At 38.0% G+C, this 16,315-nt stretch overlaps 1 pseudogene; it reads left to right on the top strand.

Moving 5' to 3' along the window:
• LOC149212185 (phytochrome-like) overlaps positions 1 to 15,849 on the top strand; it is a 42,095-nt pseudogene extending 26,246 nt beyond the window's left edge.
• Positions 15,850 to 16,315: the final 466 nt, after the last annotated feature.

The raw sequence follows: 16,315 nt of genomic DNA, 5'->3' as shown, positions 1-16,315 counted from the left end.
AAGAAACAAAAGAAACATAATTCTGTGTTTTTTTTTTTTGCAGGGAAGAAAAAGCGAATGGAAATGTGGATGTGCAGGGATGGAATGGAGATTCAGGAGGGTGAATGGTGACAGGGAGGTCCACAAGCCTTCGAAACAAATTTCTAACCCTCGTATTCTTTCCTAAACTTGATTTTGAGCTCTCTGTGATTTCTACAGGAGCCTCTTGTAGAATGCATAGAGTTTCCTGTAAGATGCGAAATTTTCAGAACAAGTGAGACCAAGGCCCGGGAAAATATAATGGTGATGGAGGAATGAACTATCAAGGTTGTATGCGGCTTGGACATGTCCTTTTCTTCTTGTGTGACCCTCCTGCAATCTACAATGCATTCAAAAGAAGTTAGGTTGTTTCTGTTTTTTTTCTCTCTTTTTTTCTTTTGTTGTTTTTTTTCTTTTCCTTTTTTCCTTTTTTTTTTTTTGAGATAGCTGGGGTGCCTCCAAGAGGTTTTCACCCTCACTGCCTGCCCTAGGTGCCTCCAAGAGGTTTTCACCCAAGGATCTTTTATTCTTTTTCTGTTTTATTATTTTTTCTTTTTTTTCTCTTTTATTTATTTTTTATTTATTTTTTTTTTTAAACTTAGGGTGTGGGTGGGGTGGAGGTAGGGACCTGCTCCACTACCAACACTGTTTTCCTCAGATTCTAAATGAATTCCTGCTTGGAAAGGGGATTCCTGTAGATCTTCAACCTATGCCCATTGACGAGCATGGGGATGGATTCTTCATCAATGGTCCGGATCAGGACTGAACCATTGTCATTGCATTTTTCTACTGTGTATGGTCCCAACCATCTTGTCCTCAGTTTTCCCTTGAAATATTTATATCTTGAGTCATACAGTAGCGCCCAATCTCCTTGCTAGAATTGTTTTTCTTTAAAGTGTCTATCATGCCATATTTTTCTTTGAAGTTGGAGTACCTCTGAGTGGAGAAGGGCTTGTAATCTCTATTCATCCAATCCTTTTAGCTGAAGCAGTCTTTCCTTTCGTGCATGGCTGAGATCTAGGTCCAGCTGAGTTTCCATCCTTAAGGTGTTATATTTAAATTCTATTGACAGCAGAGCCTTCTTCCCATAGACCAGCTCATAGGGTGTGAACCCTGTGGTGGTTTTCCAAGTGGTGTTATAGGCCCAAGTGGCCTCAACCAATCGATCTACCCAATATTTTCTGCTTCTGCTCACTACCTTAGTCAAAATCCCTTCCAAAGCTCTGTTAGTGACTTCCACCTGTCCATTTTCTTGTGAATGATAAGGGGTGGAAGTTCTGTGCTTAATCTTGTGATGTGTGAGCAGGTCTTCAACTAGATTGGAGGTAAACTGACTCCCTTGATCTGTGACTAACTCTCTTGGATAGCCAAACTTGTAGAAGATATTTTCCCTCAAAAACTCAGCTACTTTTTCTTCTGTTGCTACCTTGATCGCCTTTGTTTCTGCCCATCTTATCGGATAATCAATACACACAATGATGTAAGATTTCTGTTTTGAAGGAGGGTTGATAGGACCCACAAAGTCCATGCCCCACTTCTCAAATGGATCGAAAGTCACTTGAGGCTACAGGGGAATCTCATCCCTTGGAGTAGGTTTCCCCATCCTTTGACATCAGTCACATTGGCTGATATATCTCCTGACATCTTGATGAAGAGTGGGCCAATAGTAACCTGCTTGCAGAATTTTAAAGGCAGTCCTCTTTGCTGCAAAATGGCCCCCACAGGGCCCATCATGACAGGTTAGGAGAATGTCAAAAACTTCCTCCTCCCTGACACATCGCCTCAAAATCTAATCTGGGCCAAGTTTAAAAAGATTGCCCCCAATCCAAGTGAATGGGGCACTTTTCCTCACGATCTTGCTCTTCTATTTTGAGGACAAGTGTGGTGGAAACTGTGCTGAAACCAAATAGTTTGCTATATTAGCAAACCATGGAAAGAGTACTGAAATAGAAAATAGGTGTTCATCTGGAATTTGATCATCCACCATTCCTTCTTCACCTATAGGCAGATCTAGTCTAAACAGAAAATCAACAACAACATTTTCCTTACCCGGCTTATCAACAATGGTCAAATCAAATTGCTGCAATAAAAGTAACCATCTAATGGTACGAGCATTTACATCTGGTTTATTGATCAAATACCTTATTGCAGCATGATCAGTGTGTATGGATGTTTGATAGCCGGTGATGTAGTGTTTGAACTTATTTAGGGAATGGACTATAGCTAGGAGCTCCTTTTCGGCTACAGTGTAGTTTAGTTCTACCTTGGACAAATTTTTACTTACAAAGTATATAGCATAAGGAAGCTTCTCATCAACTTGCCCTAAGGTTACTCCTATCGCTTTGTTCGAGGCATCTATGTGAATGTGGAAAGGTAGGGCCCAGTTTGGACCTCTCAAAATTGGGCCAGTTACCAGTTTACCTTTCAAGGCATTCAAATCCTCTTGACAATTGTCAATCCATATGAACTCAGCATCTTTTCCCAAAATGTCAAACAATGAAGAGGCTAGCTTACTAAAATCCTTAATGAATCTTCGATAATACCTTACTAAGCCTAGAAAACTCTGAACATCTCTTACCTTTTGAGGAGGTGGGACCCTTTGGATGATAGCAATCTTGTTGGAATCCACCTTTAATCCTTGCTGAGAAATTGTATGACCTAGCATGATCCCTTTAGTCATCAGGAATTCGCATTTTCCAGGACTAAGGGACAAGTTCATTTCAATACACTTGGATAAAACTTTTCCCAAGTTAGTCAAAGCTTCCTAGAAGTTAGAACCATAAGGGGTAAAGTCATCGATATAGATTTCCACTGAGTCATGAACTAGTTCAGCAAATATGCTCAGTACTACTCTCTGGAAAGTGGCGGCAACATTGCACAACCCAAAAGGAAGGACCCGGTATGCAAAAGTACCCCAAGGACAAGTGAAAGTGGTCTTATCTTGGTCTTCCGGGCTGATTTGGATCTGGTTGTACCCACTAAACCCATCTAGGAAGGATAAGAACTTCTTCCCTACCAGGCCATCTAACACTTGATCTATGAAAGGCAAAGGGAAATGGTCCTTCTTGGTGGCCTTGTTTAGTTCCTGATAATCTACACAGATTCTCCACTTCCTGTTTTTCTTTGGCACTAGCACTAAAGGAGAAACCCATTCGTTGTCAGAGATGGGGTAGATGAATCCTGCATCCAGCAACTTTTGCAGTTCTTCTTTGACAATGTCCTTAAGGGCTAGATTCATCCTCCTTTGAGGCTGCCTGACTGGTTTACAATATTCTTTAATGTAAATGTGATGAGTATAGACTGAAGGGTGGACTCCCTTCATCTCCTTATAGCTCCAAGCAAAAGCATCCAAGTGATTTTTCAATAAGCTACACAGTTCTTTCTCCTAAGAGGTGGAGAGGGATGAGTTGATCTTCAAGGTTCTTTCTGGGCCGAATTCCACATTCTTAACTCAGAGAGAGGTTGGATCAGCCACATAGAGATCAACTAAAAGATTGGCTTGGGTTTCTTCCACCATCTCTTCTAATGGCAACACACTGGGGAGTGGATTCTGAATCAAGTTCTCAATAAGATCATCCTTGGTTTTTGGACCCCCCATGGTAGCTTCCACTATGCACAATGGTGTGGAATAGACTTCATCCTCATCTTCCTCCTCCAACCAAAGAGGTAAATCATGTTCTAGCAGAGGTTGGGCAGGAGGATATAGGACTAGTTGTTTGGACATATGCCCGTTCTTGATTGTCATGTTCCCAACTCGAAAACTGATGTAGGCATCTGCAGTAGCCAACCAAGGTCTTGCTAGGATGAGAGGATACCCAGTGAGCTTTGCCTTTGGCTAGAGAACTAGGAAAGCAGTAGGGTACTCCCAAGAATCAGTAGAGACCTTTACATCTTCCATAATCCCCTCAAGGGTCATGGTGGACTGGTCTGCTAACTGCAATACTGTTGAGGTCTTTCTCAGGGAACCCTGAAGGTTGAGTTTGAGCATAGTGTCCTTGGTCATCACATTAATGGCAGCCCCTAAATCAATCAAGGTATGAGGGATTACGGTGCCATTGATGTGGACATCAACTACAGGACTCCCAGGGTCTAGATATTTCGGACAGATCACCTGCCCCAACATCAGGTCAAACAGTTGTCCTATGACATTGATGGCTGGGGCATCTCTCTTGCACCTGTCTGGGTGCCTGAAGTACTTCTCCTTGATCATCTTGTTGTATATAGGCACATCCTTTATGGCTTGGAGAAGGGGTATCTTTACACATAATTGTTTCAATTCTCCCAGAAGTTTAGTTTCTTCTGGGGTCGGTTGTGTGGTTCCAGTTAGTCTCTCAGGAAACGGTGGAGTGACATTCAGTTCGCTTTCCTATTTTTCTTCCTCCTCCTCCTTAGGAGGATGTTGTCTATCTGGGAGAACCTTCCCAAATCATAGGTTAATCTCCTGAATCTCCACAGCATAGGTCAAGCATGATGTCTCTCTAGTATATACCTGTCGGGCCTGTCTGTTATTAGGGTTCGAGTTCAGTTGAGCAGGTATTTGGGGTTGTCTTGGAGGAGCAGGAGGTAATGGTTGTGGTTGAATAGGTGGTGGAGGAAAAAGAGCAGGAGGAGAGTTGTACTGGGGCCTCCACCCCTGATGAGGTGTATTCCACTAAGGTTGTGGCTGAGCATAAGAGTGAAACAAATAAGTATCTGGCAGAGCCTAATATTGAGGAGGATACAACCAAGGAGGGGGTGTGGACCAGGAAGGATGAGCAGGTGGGCCCCAAGAAGGCATGGAAGTGGCTTGATTGGGGTTGTAATAAGTCTAGGATGTCCCTTGCATTCCCTACTGGTAAGGTCTGGGTCCATGAGGCCTCCTTTGGTTCATGAAATAGAGTGGTTCAGTGGCTCCTTCAGCCCCCTGATATGCAGCTTTAATTCCGGGCAAGGAAGGGCACTGATTCGTAGGATGGTCTTCTTCACAGACTAAACACACTTCTATAGAGTGCAATGGACATTCATTCCTAGGATGCTTTCTAGTGCACCTAGGAAAAAATATGGCCAAAGCCCCATTGACTTCCTCTTGTTTCCTTTTGATATGCAAGGTATCCATTTGCATGTCAAGAGTCTGCCTCACCTCACTCTTGAAATCTTCCAGCCGGTTCTCAAGTTCGTTTCTAAGGGATGAACTAGATGAGGATGTACTAGCTAAAGGTTGACTTCCCCTAACTCTCTTTTTAGCTGACCTAAAATGCTTTCTAAACACAGTATTTATGTCATCATAAGGTAGTTGGTAGATGTCTCCCCTAGCCAGCAGATGGAGGGTATCTAGGAGGTCTTCAGGGACTCCTTTGAGCAGAACGAACTTCAGAGATTCGGGGTCAAGTGTGCATCTGGCCCTTTTATAACTGAGTTGAAACCTTTCTTCATAGTCTTCTAAAAATTCATCACTTCCCATGGTCATTTGGAAGATTTATTCCTTGGTATCCTTTGACCTACAGTAATCCCAGTATTTGTTGTTAAAGGCTTGCTGCATCTGAGCCCAATTTGTGACATTGTTTCCAGGTAACCCCATGAACCAACACAAGGCTGCAACCTTGAGGGTAGAAGGAAATAGTTTCAACCTCTGCTCGTCTTCTGCATAGTCATAGGTTCGATAGAGAACAACAAATTCAAACTAGAAGGTATCAAGATCTTCAGTAGTCAATCCATGGAAGTGAGGTAAGGTTGAAGGACTTATGTTTTTCATTTTTGTGTCCCCATTAGTCTCTCGGATAGGAAAGGCACCTTCTATTCTTGCCCCATTTCCTCTAACATTTCTATTTTTAGCCATGGTCTCAGGAGGAATGATTTCTTGCTCTTATTCTATTATAGGATCTTCGTATATCTCTGGAGGTTCACCTATAGGTTCTTCTAGATCACTGCCACCAAAGAAGAGAGAAGGGTGACTTAGTGATGTGGTGGGGGTATTGGGTAAGAACTTTCTTGAATTGTCTCTGTTCCTACGAGGCATGAAAGGAAATCTCTTTTGGGTGATTTTTGTTTTTTCTGCTTGTACTTGCAAAACTGAAATGGATTGAACAACAAATTACAACTAACTGAAATGAATCTTGCTGGAATGGAAATTGCAGAATTGAAATGAAAGAAGGAAATGGCTAATCTACTTTTGTTGAAATGAAATTGCAGAATTGAAATGAAAGTAGGAAATGCCTATCTACGCTTACTAAAATGAAATCGCATAATTGAAATGAAAGTAGGAAATGCCTAATCTACGCTTGTAGAGAGGAAATTGCATAATTGAAATGAAACAACTACTCTACTTGTGCTGAAATAAACTACTTAGCAGAATGTTGTAGTAGAAAATAGAAGAAAAGTAGTAATCACAAAATACTCTGACGCTTCCCCGGCAACGGTGCCAAAAAGAGTGGTGAGCTCCAGTATTGCAGCAATAATGCTACAACTCCTGGGGCTTCCTTCTTTACTTTTATCAACCTGGTAGTTCGTAACAAACTTGGAAGCGACGATGTTGTATGCACAAGTACTAGCTCTTACTACAGGCTGTCACTTGATCAGCTGGCGCAAGTTCACTAGGAGCTTAAGCCAACTTCTATGAATTCTCAGAAGAAGATTTTAACTATGATGAAAGAAATGAAAGAAATATAACTCGAAAGAGGATATTATACTTGCAAAAAGAGAATGAAAACTGAAATGAAATGCAAACCCTAGTTTACCCAGTAACCCTACTTTTGCAAGAAAAGAGATGGAAACTACTGAAATGGGTGCCATTAACTACTGAAAAGGTAAATTGCATTTATTCAAGCTACCTCTAAAGAGAAATGAGAAGAAATCATCTTTTTGTACTTTTGATCATTTTTATGTGGAATTATTATGGTTGTGTTGTGACTGGTTGTGGCTGTGTAGAGGTTTGGTGGCAAAGGAAGATGGAGTTGGATTTTGCAGAAGGTGAGGAAGGTGTGGAGGGGTCATAAGAAGCCCCTAGTACCCTTCTGAATACTTCCATTATTATTAGACTTCGAAAAATCACTCACAAGAATTTCTACAGGAGGCTGTAGGGGATCTACAGGAGGTTCTATAGGAGGATCTACAAGAGGAGGCCGAAGGCTGTTTTTGGAGGTTTGAAGGTGGAAAAATGATGGAAAAATGGGAATGAAGGCTGGATGAAGGTGTTGGGGGGTCTATAACTTGTCAAGGAAGATCAAGAACGAAAGAGATGGTTGGATTTGTTCAAAGGGCAAGGAAGCAATTTTGTGAAAAACCACAGAAATTAGGGAAAATTGGAAAAATGTGGCGAATGAGTGGGGAAACCTTGGAGAATTGAGTTGGTGCTAGCTTTTTGATGGAGGTATAGTGGGCTGGAATGTTCTACAAGAGAGTTGCATGCTTACTTCTCAAAACTTACCAAAGCAAAAACCGAAAAATAGAGTTTTGTTTATTTTAACCTAATTTCTTACCTAAAACCAGAGAACTGCTGAACAGTATCTTATGAATAGGAAATCATGCAAGAAAACCATGGTAAATAAATAGGAAATGATCTAAGCATGTGAATCTAAACTAATTTCAACTTCTCCAACTTGAAATATCACACTAGCAGTTGCATTGGAAAAGCAAAAATAGTGTTTTTGGTGGCAGGAGTAGTGCCTTGATCTCAAATCATGGTCCCAAGGAGGGAGAAAGGAGATCAAGGCCTGTTTTTGACGTTTTTGGATCTTTTTTGTCACTGTAGCAACCTACTTAAGCAACATGAAGCAAAAAAAACTATTCTAATCATCAAAAGCAACCTAATTTAGCAAAGCAAGATTAACCTAAACAACAGAAATTATCTCATGAATGCAAGAAAAAGCATATAAATACACAAAGGAGATGCTGGGAAACTTGGGTTGGGCCCTAACCCAAGAGCTTTAGCCCTCTATAAAATATCAGTGCTGGCTCAACACTTCGTTGATCTTCATTTATCAAAAAAATAGCAGTTACATCATAAAACTGTCTTCAAAAAGAGCTCGAAAATGAGCTGAGTACAAAGCTGCACAAAAGTGAAAAAATATACTATGAAATGGCTAACCTAATGAGGCTTGAAGCCTTTTTATTTATACAAGTGAGGACTCCCAATAGTCCTCCTAAACTTAAGGAACTCGATTGTCTAGAACTGAAGATAACAGCAGCCCTACTTGACTTGCTCGGCTGCCCCTTGGAATCATCAATGTGGGCCTTTGTACTCCGAGATGCTGATGGAGAATTTGAGGAAGGGGTCATTAATGAAGGAGACACCACTCCTACAAGTACTCATCCCTATTTCCTCGAGTTTGGCTACCATCTTGCTCATAAATTCCTGGTCCTTGTGCAAAATTGTCCAAAACATCTGCAATAAATACTCATTAGACTACATGGCAAAGTGACTATCCCCATTCACTCTATTGACATAAATATATTCAAAAACATGCACAAAACTATTGAGAATGGTGGATTAAATGAAAATAATAGGCAAAATGAGCCCATATAGTTACCCATTTCTGGGGCTCATCAGGAGTACTTCCAAGAGATCAAAGAAGAAGCTTTGCCTACAGCTAGACAAAGGTGGGAAGCCTTCAACAATACTGTTAGGAATAGAGAACCATTTGGATTCATGAATTTTAAAGATGCCTCCACTCAATTACACAAATACAGTAACATCGTCTTAACCATGGTCTCTAAGTGGATATGGTGTCGGTATAGAAGTCCAATTATATGTTATCCTCTAGATGGGTACCGCAGTGATTATAACTTGTCAGATCATTAAGTGAACCAAGCCTTTGTAATTCTCAAGAATAAAAATGGTTTCAAAGTATATAAGGAGGAGGTATATCGGGCCTATTCCTTAACTCAACTACACCTTAACCATCTGATTGCATGAGGACATGCAATAACGTAAGCAGGGGAGTATGTTGGGCCGAGAAAAAGGTACGCTTTCTCCTCGTAAATAACTTGATTAAGCATTTGTCTTCACATTTTATCTTTTTTTTATGGATAAAATTACAGCAAACAACAGCTGAACTTGGGTAAAATCAATTAGTAACAAATTAGATAAATCTAGGCATGGAAAACTGACTTTTACTATCTTTATGTACAAAGCCATGGTTTGGACGATGGTTGTTCATCAACAAAAAAACAACATCCAGTAAAGGAAAAAGATAGCGTCTTGGGCAAGGAAGATAGCGGAAGACTAGGCAGATCAATATTATTTTATGATGAAATTAGATCAAGTGTTGTGAAATCCTCAGGATCCCTAGATCCTTAGGATTCGCTTCTATCTATTTAATTTTCCAAATGCTATATAAATATGGAAGGCAAACTGAATAGCTAGTCTAGGAATTTGCAGATTGTAACTATTCTTTTGGACATATAATCTTGGTGATGATGTAACTCTGTTACTTATTTTAATGAAGAAGACTGTGTTTAATTCATAACCGTATTTTGAGTAGCTAACAGCGGGGACTTCTAGAGACTTTGGGCCCAGTCAAGATAAGGTCTACTGCTTCAACTGTGTTATAATCATTTACGTTTATTATTTACTGTTTGTTATTGTTAAGTTACTATCATTTTGATTACCATGAGGATTGACGATTCTAATTTGCGTTTGTTGTTCATTCAAGATTCTAGATTTAGTTGTGTGTTACATATGCGTGATGTTCTTTATTGAATTGGTTATGTTAATTCCAGCATTAGATTGTTGTTCATTTTAAGTAACGTTGTCATAGATTTCAAAGTTAGAATCGACTGCTTTCCGTGAGATGCTTATGTGGTTATTTTCTGGTCAATTATTATTTGTTGTTCAATTGTCATAGTTCTCTTTCATGTTAAATGAGTTAGTTTCAATACTAGTTAAGATTGCCAAGTGTGATTCTTTCTATTTGTATTCAAATTCATTTGCTTTCAGAATAGATTAAGTAGAATTGCAAAGTGTGTTATGAATTTCTTTCAGAGTTGTTTGGATTGAATTTAAAGAGATAGACATTAGCTATTGCAACGATTCCAATTTCTTTCATCATAAGTTGACCTCTGAATTCACTACATAAATAGTGCTGACACTCTTGAAATAAAAATTCTTGCCCTGGGTTGATGATTAATGTGGGAATTAAGATTGCTTGTAATAAGAAATCTTAGTGCACCAACATACTCTACCAAGATCAATTCTATGCGGATTATTCCCTTTCCAAAGGTTTTCAATCCAATTTCTAACTAAAGTGAAAACGACTCCCCTTTTTATAAGGATCGTCTGAAGCATGGAGATATGTGTTAATACAAAAGCAAGATTTAGACATTCATACAAATAAGTGCTCCACCATCCTCACGTATAAGTAATATATATACTTGAATTTCTGATCGGAGAACCCACAGTAATGGAGTTTTTACACCAACGTTTCGAATCCCAAATGGGATCCATCATCAGGGAAAAGAGAAAGATGAAGAGAAAGATGATAAAAAGAAGAGCCAGAGGGAGGAAATAAATACTCATGAGGGCAGAATAATAGAGGCAAGGCACAGGTCGGCTGGAAATAAATAATGAAACCTAATTTTAATATATATACTTTTAAGTGATTAGAATATAACTTTAATATTTGTGTTGTATATTACATGATTACTTTAACAGCCTTGGGGTGTTAATTTTGCATATAACCTTTTATTATTTTGACCTGCTCAATTTGCGTCTTATATTTTATGGATTTCTTCTTTTCTATTACTTAAAGTGAAATCTTCATGAACATTGAAGATGCACCCATTCTTCTCCAAATATTGTAGTTCAACTTCCTAATATGCATCTATGTTTTCTTCATTGTAACTGGATGTATTATCTTAATCCCTTTGACCACTTTTATGGTCCTGTATTGGACATTAATAAAATTATATTATATTTTCTTATCTACATTAGGTTGGAAAGTTAGTTGGTGTGTCATACATTCCTCAGCACATTAGATATTGAAATTATTGTCAGAACTCTGACTTTCGAGTTGAGCATTCCAAACTTAAAATTCAAAATTGTATGTTTTCTTGAACTTTTCTTGATTTCTTTCACTTAGCAATTCTTGTTTCTCATGGAATGTAATGCAAGTCTTATCTTATCTTATGCTCATACATAAACTTTCTCTAATGCCTAATAAGTATATTTTTTGTTGTAAATACTAACAACTATCATTATTGCTTGATTATTTCGAGCATACTCTTTATAGAAATTATGTTGCAATTGGAGACAAAACATTTTTTCAAAACCGATTTTCTATTATTTGAATTATTTGTGTAGTCAATATATTTAATGGAAATGATATGATGGTTTCTTTAAATTTACATATTATGCATTGGTATGCTTTGTGAATTCCATCAGGCATATCAAGGAGCAAAGGCTTTGAGAAGAGATAGAAAAATTACAAGTTGTGAAGTCTAGGTGTGTGATTGAAAATAGGGAAGAGTCCAAGCAAAGTGATGGTGATGAAGACTGCATGGGTAATGAAAGGGGTGACAACACTAGTAGAAAATGATGAAATTAATTAATGACTAGGTGACTAAAAAAATTAGTCACTACAATTATTTCAAGTAAATTACTACTAAATTTGAGCAATTTTAAGTGACCAAACAAAAAATGACTAACTTAAACAACTAATTTAGTCTAGGGATAAAATATACAACTAGCTAATAAGTGACTAACTTAAATGACTAATTTAGTATAGTATTAAAATATATGATTAGATAATAAGTCACAACATTATTTCATGACAAGACTACCCTACAAGCCACCAAATTTCTATCATATCCATGAGGTCAACAACAATTTGTAGTTCAAGATATAGCTAATTTGGAACAAACTTAGCTCTAGAGCCTAGGATTTTTTTCTGCCTCTAATGTTTATGGACAAAGATATCAATTTCTAAAGCATGTGGGAGCCAAATTATCACCTTTCCCATGTTGAATCCCTCTATTGAACATCATGGAAAATCTCCATAGATTAGTTATCCTTACTAAAACAAACATTTCATTGGAAATGATCTTTAATCCTATGACATTAATACTTCACTATTATTTTTTACCACACAGATTATTTTGATGTCTACCCTTCTTATTTTATGACAATGCTACCCTACAAGCCACCAAATTTCTATCATATCCATGAGGTCAACACCATATTGTGGTTCAAGATATAACTAAGTTGGAACGAACTTAGCTCTAGAAGTTATGCTATTTTTCCACTCCTAATGTTTATGAACAAAGAGATATCAATTTCCTAAAACATGTGAGAGCCAAAGTATTACCTTTCCCGTGTTCTCCCTCTATTAAACATCATAAAAAATCTCTATAAATTAATTATCCTTATTAAACCAAACATTTAATTGGAAATGATGATTGATCATTACCATGACATTGGTACCTTTCTTCACTTTTTAACCACATAAAACTTGTTTTGATATCACCATAATTCAATTTTGCTAAATCAACCAAAACCCCCTCAATTGATATTTAGTGACAAAAACCTAAATTTTTTCATAAATTAATAATTATTTATAATAAAAAATACCTCCCATTAAAAAAAAAAAAAACAAAACAAAAAAACTCACCTTTTATTTAATGGAATTTTATTCCCTTGATAAACAGAAGAACATTTCATTCCATTTTCATTAAGGTTTCATGGATTTATTTCTTTCAAATATTAAAATGGTTTATTTCCCTCCATTTGAATGGTTTGTCCAAATATCAAAATTGTTTATTTTAAAAAAACTCACCTTTTATTTCATGGAATTTAATTCCCTTGATAAACAAAAAAATATTTCATTCAATTTTCATTAAGGTTTCATGGATTTGTTTCTTTCAACTATTAAAATGGTTTATTTCCCTACATTTGAAAGGTTTGTCCAAATATCAAAATTGTTTATTTCAAAAAAACTCACCTTTTATTTAATGGAATTTAAATCCCTTGATAAACAGAAGAACATTTCATTCAATTTTCATTAAGGTTTCATGGATTTATTTCTTTCAAATATTAAAATCGTTTATTTCCCTACATTTGAAATGTTTGTCCAAATATCAAAATTATTTATTTCCCTCCATTTGAAAGGTTTGTCCATGGGGAAGAAGGAGAAGGAAGGGCACATTTGGAATGATCGAGGGTGGATGCCACTTTCGGCTTAGCATGCCCGCCAGATTTGAGATCTATTCTCCAGGAGGGCCTCCACAGTCCTTGTGTTCATGTTCGTCTAGCGTCAAATGGTATATGCGGGGAAGAAGGCCAACATTGTGAACCCAAAGCCATGCTTTCTTACTCTGCAAGTATCAGATTGAGGCCAACCCTTGGCACCTTCTCTCTCACGCGTCTGGTCATGTTATCACATATAATTTTTTGTTAAAAATTATTTACATGGGAAAATTTTGTTGGTGCTTAAGGCTGCAGGAGCTCCAGGCATTCCTATGTTTGAAATTTTCTTAACAAAAATCAGAAATACAAGGAGTAGGTGGTCTACTTGCAGTAGAATGGACAATCTGCAAATGCTTCCTTTTCAGTATCACTTAAAGCTACTGAAGACTCAGACACTGACATAGAGAAAAAATGATGATGCAGATGAGGAATTGGGACAAGTTATTAAATTTCTTAAAGTTGGGATACCTGGCCTAAAATTCAAGGTGTTGAAAGTTGTAACTCTGGAACAAATAAAAAGGATTTAGAGATTGTTCCATTAGTTACAGTTAGTGCATATCTACAACAAATACAAAGGAGTAAGTTGCTTCAGCCGTTTGGGTGGGTGGTTGCAGTGAATGAGAAGACTTTTGAAGTGATTACTTACAGTGAAAATCCCCATATATGTTTCAAGTGTCAACTCATGCAGTTCCCAGCGTGGAGGACCAAAAAATTCTTTGTATTGGCAGTGATGCAAGGACCTTGTTCACTCCTTCGAGCACTATGGCATTGCAGAAGGCTTCCAAGTTTGAAGAACTCAATCTTCTGAATCATGTTTTGGTCCATTCCAAGAGTTTTGGTAAGCCCTTCTATGCTATACTCCATAGAATTGATGTGGTGTTGGTGATAGATTTTGAGCCTATTGGGACTTCAAATGTTTCCACCTCTGCAATGAGAAAATTACAATCCTATAAGCTTGCTGCAAAAGGCAATATCACGGTTGCAAATCGATCCCTAGTGGAAATATTAGGCTATTGTGTGACATGATTGTACAAGAGGTGTGTGACCTTATAGGCTTTAATTATGTTATGGCTTATGAATTTCATGATGATGATCATGGTGAGGTGATATCTGAGATTAGAAGATATGATTTAGAACCTTATTTGGGTCTTCACTACCCTGCAACTGATGTCATTCAAGTTTCAAGATTTTTGTTCATGAGGAATAAAGTAAGATTGATTTGTAATTGCTATGCACAACTTGTAACATTGATTCAGGACAAGAGATTGCCTAGAGACCTAAGTTTATGTGGATCTACATTGATAACACCTCATGGTTTCCATGCTCAATACATGGCCAACATGGGTTCTATAGCATCTCTAGTAATGGTTGTAGTAATCAATGAGAAGGAATTGGACGAAAGTAGCGAGGGGCAGATGCAGCAGAAAGGAAGAAGGCTTTGGGGACTGGTGGTTTCTCATCACACTAGTCCATGCTATGTTCCATTTCCTTTGAGGTATGCCTATGAGTTCTTAATGCAAGTTTTTGGAATTCAGCTAAATAAGGAAGTTGAATTGGCTACTCAGATGAGAGAAAAGAAAATTCTACACACTCAAGCTTTGCTCTGTGACATGTTGCTTCACGGTACACCCTTGGGAATTGTCACACAGAAGCCCAACATCATGGATCTTGTCAGATGCAATGGTGCTGCCCTTTACTATGAAGAAAACTTTTGGCTTCTGGGGGTAACTCCTACTGAGGCTTAGATCCAAGATATTGTTGCATGGTTGTCTGAGCATCACATGGATTCCACAGGTTTGAGCACAGATAGTCTTGTTTATGCAGGCTATCCTAGAGCAGGATCATTAGGGAATGCAGTTTGTGGAATTGCCATGGTGAGAATTAATTCAAAAGACTTTTGTTTTGGTTTAGATCCCATACAGAAAAATAAATCAAATGGGGAGGTCCCAAACATGACCTGTAGGACAGAGACGATGGTAAGAAAATTCATCCACGATCTTCATTTGATGCATTCCTTTACATGGTAAAAATGAGGAGTTTTCCTTGGGAGGATGTTGAGATGGATGCCATCCATTCATTGTAGTTAATATTGCAAGGTTCCTGCAAAGAAACTGATGACATTAGTAGAAATATCTCGATAAATAGGAAACTCACTGATTTGAAACTTTAGGAAATGGATGAATTGAATGCAGTGACAAATGATATGGTGAGACTGATTGAAACAGCAATGACTCCAATCTTGGCAGTCGATGCTTATGGAGTAGTGAATGGATGGAATATAAAAGCTGAACTTATAGGGTTGTCAATGGAAGAGATCTTGGGGGATCCTCTAATCAATCTTGTTGAGGAAACCTCAGTTGAGAACGATGCTACATTTGGCTTTGCAAGGAGTTGAAAAGAAAAATGTTCAAATTGAGCTAAAAAGACATGGCTCAGAGGAGTAAAAGGGTCTAGTAGTTTTACTCGTTAATGCTTGCTCGAGCAGGGACCTGGAGGAGAATGTTGTGGGAGTGTGCTTTGTTGCCCAAGATGTCACCAGGCAGAAGATCGTTATGGAAAAGTTCACTCTCATTCAAGATGACTGTAGGGAAATATTCCAGAATCCAAGTCCCCTAATTCCTCCCATATTTGGAAAAAATGAATGTGGATGCTATTCTGAGAGGAATTTTCCCTAGAGACAAAGAGGCTCTAATTCTTACTGTTAAAGCTGCCAAATTTTTGGATTGCATTTTTTATGATCAGAGTTTCAAGGCATAAAATCTGAAGCTCTAGATTTGAAGGGCATAAAGATATCAGTCAAAATGACAGCTGGTTAAATAGGTGGCTTAATTTCCCTCATTAAAGGAACCCCTGGCAACAAACAAAGGAGCACCATTAAGCTACAGAAAATATCATCTGTGGTATCAGAGGAAGAATTGTGTAAACATTGTGTTTACCTGCTCAGAGATGATCCTTTTCTCTGTAGAGAAGGATGATAATTCACATATGAAGAGTCTAATGGACTAAACTGGAATTCGTAGTCAAAGGTGCAGTGAAAAATGCTTTCCTTTTCACATGTCAAAGGAGGCTCACTTATTCTTTCATGTTGATTAGGTTTCCCTCATAGCAAGCTAATTTTGTTGACTGAGAACCCATGAAAAA

The sequence above is a fragment of the Pinus tabuliformis genome, chromosome 1_1 (genome assembly GCF_031772625.1).
Source record: "Pinus tabuliformis cultivar Carrire ecotype Pingquan chromosome 1_1, CPIR1, whole genome shotgun sequence".
Lineage (NCBI taxonomy): Eukaryota > Viridiplantae > Streptophyta > Pinopsida > Pinales > Pinaceae > Pinus > Pinus tabuliformis.
This window is presented reverse-complemented; position numbering and strand designations above follow the sequence as displayed.